Source organism: Micrasema longulum, unplaced genomic scaffold, assembly GCF_059751315.1.
Source record: "Micrasema longulum isolate JH-2025_06_02 unplaced genomic scaffold, ASM5975131v1 h1tg001048l, whole genome shotgun sequence".
NCBI lineage: Eukaryota > Metazoa > Arthropoda > Insecta > Trichoptera > Brachycentridae > Micrasema > Micrasema longulum.
In genome coordinates, this window is record NW_028278236.1 from 554,569 (window position 1) to 567,378 (window position 12,810).

Below are 12,810 nucleotides of genomic sequence, written 5' to 3' on the forward strand. Positions count from 1 at the left end.
ATACCGTAGAATAAATAAATGTAGGTAATCATCATCATCATTTCAATTCCGCACCTAATTGCATAGGGCACTGCATTGGTACACCAATAGCAGCGTATCTTGATATTTATGTTACTTAAAGAAAAGATAATCAATCGTACGCTTGGGGTGCCAGTCAAGGGACTATGAAATATTGTACTGTAAAATCACCTTTTAAAATAAATATTTCATGTCTACCATGTCAGGAACTGAACCTGAGACCTCTTGCATGATAAGCAAACGCGTTGAGAGGATGTGAAAATACATTTTCTTGTAACAAAAGGTAATATAAATAAAAATAATTTCAAATGTACTGTTTTCGTAAAACTAAAGTAAATACAATTCTTGGCCAGAGCCCTTATTTCTCCCGGTGAAAGTGATAACGTTAAGGTTCCTTATATTTGAAATATGTGTTTAAATATTTATGTGTGAGATATGACTATATTTTAATTACGTGTGAAAAGGAAACTAAAACACCAAAATATTTTTTCAATAACAGTACTTGCACTGTAGTTTATAAGTTTTTAGGTATAAAATAATAAAAAAGAACTACAAAAAACTAACTAGAATTTAGCTAATGCTCTACATTTGTGAGAAAAGGTTTGAGTGTTTGATGTAGTTGTTGTAGACTCATTTCTGTAGTCCGCTTTTCTGCTCTGCCACATATTTACTCCCATTTTCTCAGATGATCATAAAGGTGTTAAAAATTGACACCAAATTGCAACATTTGATATTTCCTCTTTGCTAAAAATAAAAAATTATATAATTTACAATACATTTTTAATTACATTTATTACAAAATGACATACTAAAATAAGCACTTAAAATAGTAAAATATATCTTCTTTAGGTTAGTTTGAAGTTATTCATCAGGTATTGCAATAAACCTGCCAATATACATATTTTTGTATATTGTACTAAAGTTCATCAGTACACGCAAAAATCAAACACCTTAATTATTCCGCATATTGTTAAACCTTTTAAAAAGAAAACTTTGAAGGCTATATTTTGTGATTTATATGTTTTATTTCTCAGGGCAAATTATTATGCAGTAGAGGTAATATTTTTTAAGTTGTCTGTAGGTATTGTGATTATGATATTGCAATTCAAATATGTGTAAGCTGATTAATTCTAAATATTCAAAATGATATAAGCGATGTCATATGTAATGGTATAACTTTGTATTTTCCATATGGTGACAAATTTCCTTTTGTTAGGACATGCCAACGTGAGCTGTAGAGAAAATATTTAATATAATATGAATTTTAAACTAATACAATATACTATATGTACTTTGGCTCTTAATCTGTTTGGTAATAAAAAAACGTTTGAAAAAATAACAAATTGGGTATTATTTAAAGCAAATCTAATAAATAGTTTAATATGGAAATAAATGATGATTGATATTTAAATATACAAATGTATAATAACTGTGTAGGTAGTGATATTTCATTGTTTTTACAACATCTTTAATACCCAGACTGGTATCTTAACTATAAAAATATTTATATTACAATTTATATAATGATAACTGAAGTATTGTATCCTTTTTTATTTAGATTTATCTTTATAATAAAGATATCAGTCATAAAGGTGTAGCGACGAATCTTGCTACTGATTATTTCAGATTTGTGAATTTAAGTACCACTTATCTTTCATTTTTTAGTAAATTAAAATTTAAAATGAGAATTTTCAAGAGTGCAAAAAAAACTTGAATTACTTAATAAACAACGTGTCCCACCTCCAAGCAGATGACGAATATATCCTATAGTTTGATATCCATATATTCCATTACAGCATAAATTTAAAGAGCCAATCGATATCATCCCTTCGAAGGATCCGCTTTACTGGTTTAATATAATCTGAAAAAATACACTTATAAAGGTTAAATTATTTACAGATGTTCTATAAGAGAATGAGATTTTTTTTAGAAGATAATATCATTAAAAGTCTAGACATTTATAGAGCTTACTATTTACTACTATTATTATTAATATTGATATAATATTTGTTTTAGTACAAAGGTATATTTAAACACCAGTATTCATAACATAAATTATATTATATTACAATAACTTTAATAACATTGTATCCTTTTTATAACACATGCTGTGAGCTATTACAAAGGGTGATGGGTTTAGCAAAATTAAATATCTTATGTGTATGCATGTCCAATTGTCTTTCATTGTTTCTTAATAAACATTTGTAATTTTTCACGTCTCTGAGGGAGTTTGTCGTTACAAGATTCTCTTACTTTTTTAACATATTATTTTCTGGATATTATGTATACCTGTGTTATTTTTATAAATACCTAATTTTACCTTTTTATTTTCATTATTTCTATATGTGTGAATTAAGATGTTCTATTTTGTAATGTACATATATATGAATAAATAAAATTGAAATACCACCACTAAACCACTAATAAAATAAATATTAATTATGAGGAAGACTAATGAACAAAGACCAAGAAAGAGATGGCATGACCGAACCCAACAAATTGTTTGAGAAGGATCTCATCAGTGGTACGGGCGGTACGGCAATAATTTGTAAGGCTCCCCTCCCACTAGGCAGCCTGGCTGCGGCAGCTAATACTACATATGACGGCTTATTAGATACCGCACACTAGGCAGCCAAGAATTCCTGGCTGCGGCAGCCATTAGAACGCGTTTGACGTGCACGGCAGCCAACTGGCTGCCTGCAGCCAGAACGAGACAAAGCAAATGTATGTGACTGCCTCAGTCTCCGCGCACTTGTCGTAGCAGCCAGAAGTATTTTATGAAACGAATTTGCAATGACTTTCGATACAGAAGATCCATAAAATAATTTTGAAATGAACCCTTTCAAGTAAAGGATGAATTCAATATCTTCTTTTTGGTTTGCGTTTCTTACGAGATAAAATGTAAACAAAAACATCTTCCACATCCATTTTATTTGGACTGGCCGTCAGGCTGGCTGCTTTAACTGGCTTTGCAAAATTTTGACTGCGGCAGCCGAGCTGCCTAGTGGGCGGGAAGCCTAATTATCAACAAAAAAATTAAAGGGGAACATAAAAGCTGTCAATATATTACTTGCGATTTTAACCAAACAAAAATACTGCTGAAACGATAAGTATTTACATACATAATAATTATTTACATTACGAATATCAACAATTAAAACTAACAGTTCGCAGTAGCGGTATTGCTGTACCACTGCGGATATGGTAATACTTCAAAAGTTGGAAAAATCAGCACACATGCATGAGATTTTGTATGACTGCAAACGCATGTGTGTTGTATATCCTCTGGCTGTCCCGGGGAAAACGGCTTGGTGGTTTGTTTATTTTTTACTAACACTTGCTTATTCTTAACCTTTTACAATTTATAAATATTATAATGATTAACAACTTGAGAAAAACTCGTAAGGTAGGTTTAAACCGTACACAATATATAAGTTTGATTAAAATACCGAATTAGATAAACATACCTTCAAATGATGATTCCTGTTGTCGCGCAAGATGTACATTTAGGGACGCTGTGGTTCGTATGTAAGTTTCTATAGAGTACAGTAGATATTTCACAGAGGTTCTATAAAAATAAACAAAATCCCTAAGGACATGCAGATCCGGGGCATACTTATCATTTACAAAAGTAGTTGAACTGTCACTGTATGTTTGTTTATGTTTTGCATTGTTGCAATATAAAAAGTACAGTTTCGCGTGTAGAAAAAATAAATACCCCACATGGCAAACGCTATAAATTTTCATCAGGATAGCAAAAGCGTTATATTTTGTAATAGGTATATTCATCTCGTCAGTGACGCATGCGCACGAGTATTTTTTCTCATTTTCGCCACTCACGCTCTTGCGGTTAGATATCGAACTATGAAACGTCAATTATAAAACCGTCTAAATAACGAGAAATAACGATTGAGGTTTGGTAAATTCAACATAATTAAGTATTTTGGGTCATTCTTAAGGTCACAATAATGTTTCTATTGAAAATCATTATTTTTGGTTTTATGTGTTCGAATTCATTTACGTAATTTGACATGTAATCATCAGAATTGCCATATAGAAAACCAAGTTTAACCGCGTTCAAAAAATAAAAATCCCTAAATTACACCACGTTATATTCTCGTCCGAAAGTCGAGATCATCTCGTGGGTGTCGAGAGTGATCAGAATACCACTGCAGGATACCAAAATGATTTTAACGAGGTAGAGAGGCCCACGAGAGTGGTTCAGAATACCACCCCTGGAATGCATAGTTCCCTTAGATATTCCGGAGCAGAGTTGTGCAGTGACTTATACATAAGCCAACATAGTTTGTATTCGACCCTCTGTGGTAAACGTAGCCAGTGTAGTTCCCGAAGTAGTGGAGTGATATGACTGAACTTAGAGATTCCGAAAATAAGTCTCACTGCGGCATTCAATACAGATTGTAGGCGAGTCATTTTGTTCATTGGTAGACCTGCATTATAATATAACTAGTAGTGTAACGGTCAGCGCGTTTGCCTACCATGCAAGAGGTCTCGGGTTTAATTCCCGACTGGTTGATATGAAATATGTTGATTTAAAAAAGGTGTTTTCACACTAGAATATTTCATAGTCCCTGGACTGGCACCTGAAGCGTAAGACTGATCATCTTACCTTCATGTAACAAAAATTATCAAGTTACGCTGCCATTGGTGTACCAATTTCAATTTTATTTCAAATTTATTTATTCATATATATGTACATTACAAAATGAAAAGAAATAATTAAAATAATTTGGTAAAATTAGGTATACATAAAAAGAACACATAAGTATACATAGTATCCAGAAAATAATATGTTAAAAAAGTAAGAGAATCTTGTAACGAAAAACTCCCTCAGAGATGTGAAAAATATTAATGTCCAAATTTATATTGTTCAATATGGATATAGCCCTTCCAAGAGGCATAACCATTGGCAGGTTGGTCCTGTATATTGGAATGTGAAACAGTCTATGCTGACGCTGTTTAAGGTCCGGCACATAAAAGCTAATGCTCTGCATAATTTCAGGGTTGTCAATAATACCGCGCAACAATCGAAAGAAGTGCGTAGTTAAATACACATTCCTTCTGGTCTTCAAACTGCTGTAACCAAGCATATCCTGGAGGAACTCAGTGGGATAAAGCCATGAATAATATCCGCACTCCCTTCCCAAATAGCAATTTAAACTTGCCTCAAGCTTGTATCAAGTTTTAAGTATCAAGAGTTCAAGCTTGACCCATGTTTGAGATTGCAACTCTGTAAACTTGAGGCAAGTTTAAGGCAAACTTCCTAGTTACCATCCAACAAACTTGCATGATGTTTGGATTTATTTAGAAAAAAAAACAAAAAAAAACAACAAAAAAAAGGAAAATAAACAAAAAAAAAAGGAAAAAAAACAAAAAAAAGGAAAAAAAACACAAACCAAAAAACAAAAAACACGAAGCTTCAAAAAAAATTTAATATTAAATAAAATATCCTGTTATTATTACTCGGTATATTTATGTTGAATAAATAATAAAAATTACGGGCTATTTTTGCCAAGAAAGTCAGATGATGTGATGACAAATAATTTATGTCAATTGACTGGAGATCAGAGTCCGGTGCATTCTTTTGTCTCTCAACTCTGAAACAAATAAATAAAACTGTTTTATGACTTACTAGCTTTTCGACTAGTGGGATTTCTCATGGTAAAAAGTATCCGATATTCAAATCAAAATTTGTTGCAACAAAGGGAAAACATTTTGGGAAGGACAAATGGAAGTCTAGGTATTTACTGGGCTTATGTACTGTCATTGGCTGGTTGAAGTGGCCACTTTACAAACTGTGAAATATTAAGCGTTCTGCCTATGTTTAAACATCTTCATTTCCTCAACTCTTCCATCTGTTAAATTTGTGAAGTAAAAGAGCCTCTGGGGTTAAAGTATTGGTTTATTATATTGATATATTATCAACAGCCTTTTCGTTCTGTAAATAAAACATAATTCAATAATAGTATAATGTTTGTGATATTTAATAATTAATCAGTTTAAACTATTGTAAGCACTATGCAGTGGATGAGATATTAATATCACACTTACTTTTAAAGGTTTTGTCGAGTGACAGTGCAACAAAAACTCATGTTTATTGTTTTTTCCTCAGTGCCATATCAATAGTTTATCCTTTTAACTGAGTATTAACACTTCGACAGCATAAAAAGCTTTCAAATCGCTGGAAAAACGTCCGATGATAAATGCGTAATTAAAAATAACATGAAACCCACGGACGAAAACGGTGAAATATATCATTTTTCTATGACTTTGATAGTATTGCCAATCTGAATGTTGTTTGGAATTAACCACTTTTTTGGATATTTGTAATGCACTAATTTAATTCGGCGGCCTCCGTGGTGTAGTGGTTAAGACATTTGGCTCACACATGGAATGTTCTGGGTTCGATTCCTGGTGAGAACACAAAAATTAAATGTGATTTTCTTAAGGCTTGGCGTACCGTGCTGTAATTCACCACTGTAATTGGGCCTCACGGCATGTTGTGGTGCCAAAAAAAATCGGTCTTGTTGAAAAGTCCTGGGATTAAATATAACAGTTTAAATAAAAAAATATAAAAAAGGAATTCTTTCCATATTTTTATGTATATGGCAATGTGTTGATCATCACTATATGACTTTCGGATTTTGAAATACCATTCTTGACATAACAAGATTCCAGCAAGTTTGGTCAAAACTTGTCGCTTCAAATTTGTCATAACAATATTCCAGCAACTTTTGATAAAAACTTGCCGCATCGAATTTTCCTAACCAACCTTCCATCAAACTTAAATCAAGTTTGTACCAAGTTTCACTGCTATCTGGGTCATGTAGAGAAACCGAAGAAAATTTTTCTGAACCCTCTCCACCATAAGAGTACTTCAATTCCCACGGTCCCCAAATCATTAAGCCACTCTCGAGTCTACTTCGCACCAACGAGTTATAAAGATTTCTCAGTACCTACTCGTGTATTACCAAAAACCCTGGCAAGACGAATCCAAACATCTTCAACCAACTACTATAAACTGTTTCGATCTGATCATGAAATGTCAGGGAACTCACAAAAGTTATGCCTAGATCTTTAACCTTCGAAGTCCGCGGTTGCGGCTTTTTGACAACAAAATAGGTAAACTTCTTCGTTCACCAGTCCTGAAGATGCCTTCTTAGGCGAAAGTGCTCGTTGATCAAATTAAAGAAAAGTTCAACTAAACTAAGAAGTTTTATTGATGATTTAATTTGTAATTTTATCTTAATCATTTCTGGAGTTTCATCAAGAAATATCTACAAAAAACATCAATTTACAAAACAGGTGACGGAATATGATAGAGGCCACTTAAGGAATGCATTGAGCTCTGTTACGCTAAACTGCTGCAACTAAAGTTGCGGCTTTTTGCCTTTGCAACAGTGTTTTTTGTAACAGTGAAAAAAAAAAGACTAAACCAAGTTATTTTATTTTGAATTTAATTTTAAAATCATAATTATCATTCCCTTTCCGGGCCTAATGGTGCACAGAGCACTGCATCAGTACACCAATCGCAGCGTATCTTGATCATTTTTGTTACATGAAGGTCTTACGTTTCAGGTTCCAGTCCAGGGACTATGAAATATTTTAGTGTAAAAACGCCTATTTAAAAATAAATATTTTACTTCAGCCATGTTGGTATGCTTGTATGGTAGGCAAATGCGCTAATTACTACACCACGAGGCCGACAGTGTTTTAAAAATTTGTGCCTATGTTTTTTTTGTAGTTAATATGGTAAAATGTGTAAGTTGAAAATAATAAGTGTAAATAAATTTCTATTTAAATTTGAAGTAAATCAAAAATGAGCATGAAAATTTAAATTGGAGGGTATAAGCAGTGCTCGATTTCTAAAAATTGAGGTACCGGAACTCTGTTAAGGGCGGACACACCGGGGGGTCTGGGGGGTATTCCATACCCCCCCAGCTAAAGGGGGGTCCGGGGGCCCTCGGAAAATTTTCAAAATTTCAGTTTAAAATTACGCATTTTTAGGCTGTTTTTACTTCTCAGTTAATAAACATACATGTTTATGTATGTAACATGTTAATAAACATAATGAAAAGCAGTAAAACAATACAACATAACTGTTTCAAAAATTGTTCTTAAAATATACTCCAAAACTTCATCATGTTTTCTTCGTATTTGCCTTCTCTTGATCTTTCCTTACTCTTGACAGCTAGCGCCGAGTAGTGTCCAGAAACCAGCCAAGAGTTAACATACTTCTCTGGATCAAACAGTCTAAGAGGAGGTCCATTAATTTTCAAAAACATCAGGCCAGAAACCGTTCTTATGTTGAGTGAAGATCGCAGCGGAGTAATTATTAAGTTCATCTGAGAGAATCCTCTTTCACATTCACTTGATGAAATGGCAACCGAGTCAATTGATTGTTTTACAGGATTGAGGCTTTCTGGTAACTCTCTGGAGTAGATATATTCGCGTAAACCTGTAATTAACTGTCTTTCGTTAAGTTTGAACCTGGAAGCAAGTTTCCTCATTTCATTTTCCCCAAAACTTATTGGGAGTTTCGTCGGCCAGGTTTTGGTATCCATAACTTCAAGAGTTGTAGCTAACTCAACATCTTTGTCATCAAGTAGTCTCGTTTCAATAGAAGTTTTAAGGGCCTCGTAAAATATTTTGGGGTTCAACGGCTGATTGTCTGATCTCCCTTCTTTTGTGTGGAGAGGAACCTCGAAAAAAGACAAGTTGTTTACTGCTTCTTGAGCCATTGTTGAGTAGGACCCTGGAACTGTTTTTCTTTCTTCAAATAAACCAACTGTGATTAGCAATTTTCTGTTCGCATAGTTCAAATCTGCATTCCGATGTTGTAAAGCTTCACTTAGTTCTGAAAGTTCTTGCAAAGCATCTGCCATCAATCCCAGGTCTAGAATGAAATTAGTTTCTGTGATTTTGTTAAGAAGTCCGGAAAAAGTACTTTTATCTTTGCTGTCTCTAGACGGGTCATTTGAAGCTTCTTTAAAGTGTTGGACTAATGCTTCATATGACGTCCAAACAGCTGACACAGATCTAAAACTAGATGCCACCCAACGGGTGCTCAAGACTCTTCCAATTTTTAAAATTTCTGTATCCAAAAGAGTTGCACAGCTTCGAAGTTCCCTGCTGTTCTTTGGTGAAGCATGATAGACAACATAGAGTTTGTCAATAAAAGATTTAAACCTATTAACTCCTGAAACAGATTTAATAACGTCTGACACTGACAGCTCAAGTCTATGGTTTGCACAGTGCCAAACAATAACAGAAGGAAATTTCTCACGAAATAATGTTGCAACGCCTTTGTGCTTACCGATCATAGTAGCAGCACCATCACAAGTTAAGCTTGTTAAATTATTACTTAAAAATACGTCAGATATTCCATTAGACCGAAGACAGTTCATCAAAGAGTCAAAAACAGCTGTAGCAGTAACGCCATCTAGTTCTATTAGATCCAAAAAGACGTTAGTGGAGCCACTCATACCAGTTTTAGGCAAAGAACACCGAACGTATACTATTAAACTTGACTTATTACTTAAGGACGTGGATTCATCAATTATCAAACCAAGTTTTGTATCATTCTTAATGATTTCATCTACAAAGGTTTTCTTCATTTCCTTACTGATATGCAAAGCAATTTTAGCACAGGCTTTGTCTGAGTGTAAAATGCGACCCATGTTAATCCCATTTAGTTCTTGCAAATCAATTTCCGTTTCAAAATTGTTAAAAGACTGATTTTCTTTAACAACCTTGTACGCCGTTCGGAAAATTTTCCCCGTTATTTCTTTTTCATGAGAGTTCTGTCTCAAAATAGTTTTCTCCAGTTTTCCGTCTTTACTTTCGGTTAGGATTTCAGCAGCTGCTTTATGACCAGCACTCTCTTTGTGGTCAAAAATCTTTTTCCTTAAAGACGTTTGCTTTTTCTGTTTAGTGTCACCATAACTGTCTATTTCAACATTTGCCCATTCTTTTGAAATTTTCATACCTGTTTTTTTCTTAACAGATAAGATCCCTACTTTTTTACAAGTACTGCATCCTAACTTTCCATTTTTAATTAACAACCAGTGATATTTTTCGCAAAATTCAGTTTTTTGAAAATTAGTCCAACAATCTGGCAAGGCATTGTCGTTACACTCAACCTTTTGTCCTTGTTCTTTAGAGTGATGTTCGTCAGAATCTGAACTGGTTACCTTTTCAGTGCTAGTTGACAGTTGTAAGGTCGTTGAAGATGGTTGCGTGAGGTTGTCTTCACAATCAATGGTTCGCTTAAGTCTCTTAGTATCACCCGAGGGTAAAAAAAAATCGGTTAACTTTTTGTTCATCTTATTTCACAACAATAACACGTAACAGTAACGTAACAGAGATAAATAAAAGAAGACCGTGTGTGCAAGTGGGTAGCGCGTAGTAGAGTACAGTACAGGACAACACGGACTCCCGACTACGGGACTACGACTGATCAACTGAGCATCTAGTGATGAACGAAGTGGGGAGTAGACGCCAGACGGACGAGTCTATCTCTAACCAGGGCTGGTATTCCAATCGAAATTATAGCGCGGTATAGCGCGTTTTTACGTACTAAATACGCATTATAGCGCGCTGTAAACGCGTTCGGAATACCAGCCCTGGAGGGGAGGAAGCTATACTGCACGTGCGCGGCGGCGGATGAGTCTATCTGTTTATCTGTTAGCTTCGAGCTACAATTATATGCTTTATTAATAAATTGCGAGTTAATTTACCGTAATAGATAATAGATAATAACATAAGTTTAATAAATCAGTTAAATTTAACTGTTTTCAAATAATTTAGTTTTTTTACAGAGAGAGGTTCCGGAACGCCGTTCCGCCGCGTTCCGCCTGAAATCGAGCACTGGGTATAAGTGTGTATGTATGTGCAGTGTAATAATACGTCACCAGCTCATAGTCACCAAAACCATTTTATGATTATAAATCAAGAAGTTAGCTGCAGTTTACAGCAATACAACGGGCCGTAGGTACCAGGGGCGAACCATGTATAGAAGTGATTATGCGCAGCTTACCATTATATTTGACCAACCATAATAATCTTTTACTGTGCTTTATTTACCAAAAAACAAATAAATAATCACTATTTAATTTAAATCATTTCCTCCGTTTGTATTTTCAACCTAATATAAATAATATTAATAAACCGAGGCCAGCGCCTGTGGTGAGCCAAGAGACTAGCCAATTATTCTAGCTTATTTTTTCATATAAAGCGGGTTTTTTCTCCTAGATTAAACATGCAGCTTACATAAATTATTTGAAGATCCTTGATTTGGAAAACGGTACTTCAAACAGTTTTTCTTACGGACTATTTTTTTGAGATGATACTTTTGACATATGAATTGTAATGTTATTAAAAGTTTATAATAGTTCTTAAGATATTATGAACTAACTTAATAAAGCATAAATAAATAAATAATATGACTCGCAACACACATGGCGCTCGACGCGGCCATTTTTGGCATTATTAATTTCTAGAACAAGTCAGCCAGTTGACATTTCAATCGTTATGAGAATACCTAATACTGACTGAATTATTAACTTTTATATAAATTATGTGTTAAATTAATGGATAATGTAGCTACACAATATATTATATCACGAAGTTACGTAGTCGAGTTGATTTCATAGATGAGAGTTGTTGTATCACACAGAACCACAGAAAACAATAGCAATTTATAGTATAAATAACTTACATTATATTATGTAGGTACAAAAAATTATATTTTTTTATAGCTTACCTGTAAATAAAATCACCGTTCGCCACTGGTAGGTACTAAGGTCGAGAATTGCAAGCACAAACCGAAACAATCCGTTATACGTTTGCTGTTAAATCAAAAACCAAACGAAAAATTTGGAACACTATCGGAGCGCATTATTACTATTTATTCATTTTTTTATTTATTCTTTTACAATTTATGTATTACTTTTTTACATTAAAGGTCTGGGGTTACTGGGTGTCCCATGCCGAGGGAGACATTTCATATAATTTTGAGACATGTGTTATTAAACATAATTAAATTACTTTATTTGTTATAAAATATACAAGAGGGCGAAGATGGTATATTATTGTGACTCATTTAGTCTTGTTAGGACATTTTCAAACATTGTTTTTTCATTTGAAAATGTTGTAACAAGACAAAACGTGTCAAAATATACCCTCTTGTATATTTTATAAAAAATAAAGTACAATGAAAATCCAATAAACGTGTTTTATTTTGGATACCTTACCAAATTTAATAATATTCATCATCATCATCATCGCTCCCTTTCCGCACCTTATGGTGCATAGGGGACTGCATTGGCACACCAATAGCAGTGTATCTTGATAATTTTTGTTACATGAAGGTAAGATGATCAGTCTCACGCTTCAGGTACCAGTCCAGGGACTAGGAAATGTTCTAGGGTGAAAAACCCTTTAAATTGTTATAATTAGTTTGAATATATTTAAATAATATTAGTACCTAGTAATAGAAAAAGGCCAAATATGTGTATGCATTTATATGTTTTGTTATTATTGGTGTTCACATGTAATTGATGAAAGATGTTTAGTGTTATTTTTTTTTATTTTATGAAGTGTACATACAGGTGGCCAAATATTTGAAGTAAAAAAAAATGTAGAACACCCCAAGGCCTGTAAAAAAAGGCAAATGTGTTAAATAAATTGTGAACTGTTTCTGAGATATAATTTTTTTATTGTTTTTTTTTAGTTGATTTTGCCACTGTTGCCTGAAAAATTTTTTTGGAA

General features: G+C 33.6%; 2 long non-coding RNA genes across 5 annotated transcripts; both read right to left on the bottom strand.

The window, feature by feature from the left end:
• Nucleotides 1–500: 500 nt before the first annotated feature.
• LOC148277345 (uncharacterized) lies at nt 501–4,185 on the bottom strand. Of its 2 annotated transcripts, none has more exons than XR_015823522.1 (3): nt 3,486–4,185; nt 1,759–1,879; nt 501–762 (listed from the first exon to the last, which is right to left on the bottom strand). It is a non-coding gene; the product is annotated as an uncharacterized LOC148277345 (long non-coding RNA). The 2 variants fall into 2 exon arrangements; XR_015823523.1 differs by having other exon boundaries at nt 1,738–1,879.
• An 853-nt stretch (nt 4,186–5,038) lies between these two features.
• On the bottom strand, nt 5,039–6,257 carry LOC148277346 (uncharacterized). Of its 3 annotated transcripts, none has more exons than XR_015823526.1 (3): nt 6,091–6,257; nt 5,801–5,977; nt 5,039–5,636 (listed from the first exon to the last, which is right to left on the bottom strand). It is a non-coding gene; the product is annotated as an uncharacterized LOC148277346 (long non-coding RNA). The 3 variants fall into 3 exon arrangements; XR_015823525.1 differs by having other exon boundaries at nt 5,788–5,977; nt 6,091–6,250; XR_015823524.1 differs by having other exon boundaries at nt 5,039–5,977.
• Nucleotides 6,258–12,810: the final 6,553 nt, after the last annotated feature.